Here is a 5,332-nt window from a genome sequence, read left to right as displayed (position 1 = left end):
AGCAGAACGCTGCTGCAGGATTGCTCCCCCCCCCACTTCAGGACATCTACACCAGGAGATGCCGGACTAGAACAGCGCAGATACTGAAGGACCCGTCCCATCCTGGCAACAAACTGTTCCAACTTCTGCAATCTGGTAGAAGGTTCCGCATCATCCGGGCAAGGACAGAGAGACTCAAGAGGAGCTTCTATCCCCAAGCCATCCAGGCCCTAAACACACACACACCCGCCCTCTCACATCATCTATAATTGACTGAGACAGGACTCTCTTCCAAACACTCTAAACCCAGGCACAATGTACATTCAGCCGGGACTGCCGTCCAGGGACCTGGAAACTGTCGTCCTGTCAACAGCTTGTACGGCGTGAAACCTGTGGATTGGTTAACAGAACATTTTATGATCATTAACCCTTTAAAGCTGGTCGGAGTGGGCACGCTCCATTTTGCGTAACTATTTTTAAATCCCGGTAGCACTGCAACCATGTAAGCTAGCGCAATATTTTTTTTTTGCATATGAAACCGGAGGAGTTGTACTTACATCTTATGCCATCAGCTTGTCCTAGGTCACAGTTTCCTTCCACATATGGCTTTGCAAAAATGGCATAAAAAGCACTTGCAGCAACAAAAACATAATATTCCAGAAACACGCTTTGCCGATCCGATCAGCTGTTCGTAACACTTCCTACGAACATCAGCGCGAACTATCACATGACCTCCATGACCTGCCCGAAACCGGAAGTGACGTCATTTTGCGGAAATGTAGTTTTTTTTTACCTTTAGGGCCTTATGAGCCTATACTGGCGTTTTTAAAAGTTATGTTTGACTTTATGACTTTCTGTGTCGTTTCTGTGATGCTTAGAACTCAAATTGCACTGCTGGAAATAGTTTATTTTAATGCATATGCTGTTTTTTTGCAAATTTGCATCATAATATTTATTTTCGTTTTTCCTGCAGTATATAAAAATTGGTGTATTTCAAAAATAAAACTATGAAGACACTCAAAATAAATTTCCTGTGATGGGAAACTATTTTGTGCAACTTTTTTGTATTTGCAGTTTGGAGGGATAAACCTCTTAAATTTCTCTAACTAGAAATATATGTTAAAAAAACAAAAACGATTTTCAATTTTTTTTGTAGTTTATTGCACTTTTTTGCAATTTATATAATTACTATGCACTTAATGCATATATATTATTAAAATTTGGGCTATAATGGTTGTATTGATGTATAGCAACTTGAAATGCTCTCAAAAATGGCCCTACAGCATGTAAAAATATATTATAAGGTCTGGCAGACTTGGTTCTATGGTAGGTCTTAAAGGGTTAATGCGATGAGCAGGGCTGCAACCCAATTTAGCCCCGTCTGTGCGCAAATTTTGGCTATTTTGTTCTTCAAATTTAGATTCATCCTTTCTACTTTCCCTTGGGACTGAGGATGATCCACAGTTCCAAACCTGTGTTGCACCCCCAGCCTCTGTTCTACCTCCGCCAAATCTTTGTTTTTAAAATGGGTCCCATTATCTGACCGAATTCGTTTAGGAAACCCATGTCTGGGGATGTAATAATTGATCAAACACTTAATCACACTTTTAGCATCCTCCGTCTTTGTAGCCCATGCCTCTGGCCAGCCGGTCAGGGCATCCATCTGGGCCACACCCACATGACCGAGCCCATGTGCTTCGGTGATCTTCTGTTTTGCCAGTTTTGCAGTCAGCACAGGTCGTCCGTCGGGTCCTCTCCACAGACCTCCTTCCTCCCATGCTCCTCGGCTCTTCCACACCCCCTTCTCCTCCGGGGCTGCCTCCTCTTGGGCCTTTCTGGCCTCCTCCATCATGTTGATTCCTGATTCCTCCTCTACACTTATTTGCACCATCTGCCTTGGTCCTTTATATCCTGCAACCTCTTTTGCAGCTTCATCGGCTTTCTGATTTCCTTTGGCCACCATGCCAATCCCTGAAGAGTGACCTTTACCTTTTATAATATTCACCTCTTCTGGGTCTTCCAAGGCCTGTTCAAGTTCCTCATTTCCTTCTTGTGGCAAATTGGTGCATTTTCTGCTGTCCTGAATCCTGGTCTTCTCCATTGGGCAAGCTCCACATGAGCTGCTCCAAAGGCATAAGCTGAATCCGTATAAATGTTTACTCTTTTTTCCTTTAGCGAGTCTCAGGGCTCGGCTTAATGCAATTACTTCTGCTCTCTGAGCCGACTGCTGCCCTTCAATTCTCCTGGCCTCTTTTACTTCAAATTCAGTCCCATTTCTGCAGACTACAGTATAGCCTGCTTTCAATCCTTCCTCATCTCTGTAACAGCATCCATCTGTAAACCAGTCTTCAGCTCCCGGAATAGGTTCCGCCTTCAGGTCTTGTCTGATTTTCTCTTCAACTTCAGCTCTCTTGGCGCAGTCGTGTGGTTCCCCTGACCCCATTAAATCTGCCATATTGATTCCCTCATGCGTGAATGTCAGATTTGGAGCGTCTAAGACTTTACTCACTCTCTGCTGAGTCAATGGTGTCATAGTGAATGCCTGTGAGTTAACATAGGCCACTACACTGTGTGTGGTCAGTACTCTCAGTGAGTGTTCCCTTACTATATGTGATGTTTTCTGTGTGATTTTTGCCACCCCAACTGCATGTTGTGTGCATGCAGGGTGTCTTGTCTCTAATGGATTCAGCCTGATGCTGGCATACATAAGTACATCTCTCCCTCCCTTCTTTTTCTGAAACAACACCCCATTAACTATCCCGTGTGTTTCAGAAACATCAAGATAGAATGGTTCATCGTAATTGGGTATGGCAAGATCAGTGGATCTTGACAGGTCTTGTTTCAGTTTGATAAACGCCGACTCAGTGGCCGATGTCCATGGCAGTTCAGCCTTAAGGTTACGGACACCCACTTTTTTCACTAGATCTCTCAAAGGAGCTGTTTTGCCCGCATAATTTGGTATGAACTGCCGGCTGTATACTGTTAAGCCTAAGAATGAGAGCAGCTCCTTAACAGTGCGCAGTTTTGGATGTGTCAGAATCTGAACTCTGTGTGTGTTAAGTAACCCCACTGATTTGTGAGCGATGACACGGCCCAGAAATGTTACCTCTGGTCGGAACAACTGCAACTTTTCTCTACTTACTTTGAACCCATACTCAGCAAGTCTGTTCAGTATTGTGCCGTACATGCTGAAGCTGACGGAGCCACAATGAGTAGGTCATGAACATACTGCACCAACGTGCACCCTTCTGGTAGGTGACATGGTGAGAGAGCCTCTTTCAACACTTTTTTTGAAAATCCCAGGGGACAACACAAACCCTTGTGGTAACCGCGTGTATCTGTATTGTCGCCCCCTGTATGTGAATGAAAAAATGTCCCTAAGAGACTCATGTAATGGGAGAAAGAAGAACGCATTAGCTAGATCAATGCACGTGAACCACTTTTGATCTGGTGTTAGTGCTGTCAGTGCTGCATAAGGATTTGGAACGGGCACAGTGTCAGTACGTAGAACGGCATTTATGGCTCTTAAGTCATGCGCCATTCTGTACTTTCCTGTCCCATGGTTCTCTACTGGCAAAATGGGTATGTTCCAGTAGGAGTGTGAGGGCTCAATCACTCCTACTTTCAGTAGCCTTTCAATGGTTTCTGCAATCCCCTCCTCTACTTCTGGTTTATGTCTGTACTGCGGTTTCCAGACTGGAGCTTCAGACTTCAGCTGGAATAAAACAGGCGAGCAAGTTGCCAGGCCCACATCTGTGGTTCCTGCTGACCACAAGGTGTCAGGAAGAGTCGCAAGTCTGGCCACTGCATCAGCATGGTCTGTTCTTTCTCTTCCATGGATTCTGGAAATTTGTTCATGCTTCAATATCACTGCGTCATTCAACAGGCAAGTAATACGGTAAATTTTGCATTTTGGCGAATACCAAACATCTGGAATCTGAGTGGCTCGCCAACAGGCTTCATCCAGCGCTCTCCTGACCATCGTTCCCACCTCCTTTGCCTGATGACCCTCATGGACCGCCAATGTAACATGGGGCGCTGAATCATGTCCCAAATTGAACCAAGGCCGTTGTTCTTCGGTAAATTTTACTGCTGCTGCCACGCCTTCTTGGCCAACATAGATGTTATGACAACACACATTCCAGGTCTGACCCTCAAGCTCAGACTGGAATTGGTCCCTGTAAATTTCATCATCGTCTCTATCATAATAGAGAGTGACGTGGTATGGATCATGGGGAGGGGAATAGACGGCCAGGCTCATGATCCAGGGTTTCCACAGCTGGTATTGTCTTAGAATGCCTTCTTCCACCAACCGGCTCCAGTATATGTCAGCTGTCGGTTGTTCACAGTCTTGTAGCAAATACTGGTTCTTTGAATGTGTCCCCAGGCACGGGAACTGTTTTCCTCCCGGAAGTGTAACAGTTAATCCATCAGCCAAACACATTATTGTGGCTCCCAGTTTAATGAGCAGATCCCTGCCCATCAGATTCACAGGCACGTGAGGAGACACCACATATCTGTGTTTCAAAGTCTGTTTTCCAAGCTCTGTCAGAGCTGGATCAGTTACTGGCAGAGTCATTGGAACCCCAGAGAAACCCACCACACTCACCGTGTGATTGGAAAGTTTTGCACTACTTGGTCTTTGTCTCAGCGTTGAGTAAGTCGCTCCTGTGTCCACCAGGAAGGTCATTTCCGTGCCTTCCACGGTCATTGACAACATAGGATCTGCCCTTCCCATGCTGTCAGGTCTCTGTGGGTCTCATCAGTACTGCTCCTCCTCCCAGCCCCAGTCGGCCAGTGGATACTGAGCCACCGGTGCCATGCCTGGGTTTGGAGCTTGATGTCCCATGCGTTGGACTGCTCTGCCTCGAGGAGCTCCACATGCCTGGGGATATGGTGGATAATATTGTCCTCTTGACATCGGACTAGGGCACTCTCGAGTCCAATGTCCTTGCTCTCCACACCTGTAGCACACGTCCAGCATAGGTCCCCCCTGACCACGACTCCTTGGTCCTTCCCTCCCATATCCACTACTCACTCTCTGCGACCTGCCAGCCCCCCAATTCCCCGCAGGTCGTCCTTGCCTTGGTCCATTGGCGGGCCATCGGTCATCAGGATACAGATTTGGGTTCAGATCTGGCCAGTCAGGCCCAGGATCGCCCTGAGGCTTTGCCACCAGCATTTTCTTAACTCCCTCCTTACTTTCTTTTTTCTTTTCATTTACTTTGTCTCTGGCCTCAGCCAATTGCAATTTCAACAGCTGCCCTTGCGCCTCCTCTAACTCCTTTTTCTTGTTGGTCGCCTCGTCCTGCTCCAGCTGAAGTCTGTGTATCACATGTCTCTCCTATTTTAT

At 46.4% G+C, this 5,332-nt stretch overlaps 1 pseudogene; it reads right to left on the bottom strand.

The window, feature by feature from the left end:
- Window positions 1-302: 302 nt before the first annotated feature.
- Window positions 303-4,717, bottom strand: LOC120715186 (annotated as a pseudogene).
- Window positions 4,718-5,332: the final 615 nt, after the last annotated feature.

Source organism: Simochromis diagramma, unplaced genomic scaffold, assembly GCF_900408965.1.
Source record: "Simochromis diagramma unplaced genomic scaffold, fSimDia1.1 OVJJ01000701.1, whole genome shotgun sequence".
In the NCBI taxonomy this organism is placed as follows: Eukaryota; Metazoa; Chordata; class Actinopteri; order Cichliformes; family Cichlidae; genus Simochromis; species Simochromis diagramma.
The sequence above is the reverse complement of the archived record's forward strand: the minus strand, read 5'-3'. Positions and strand labels throughout refer to the sequence as shown.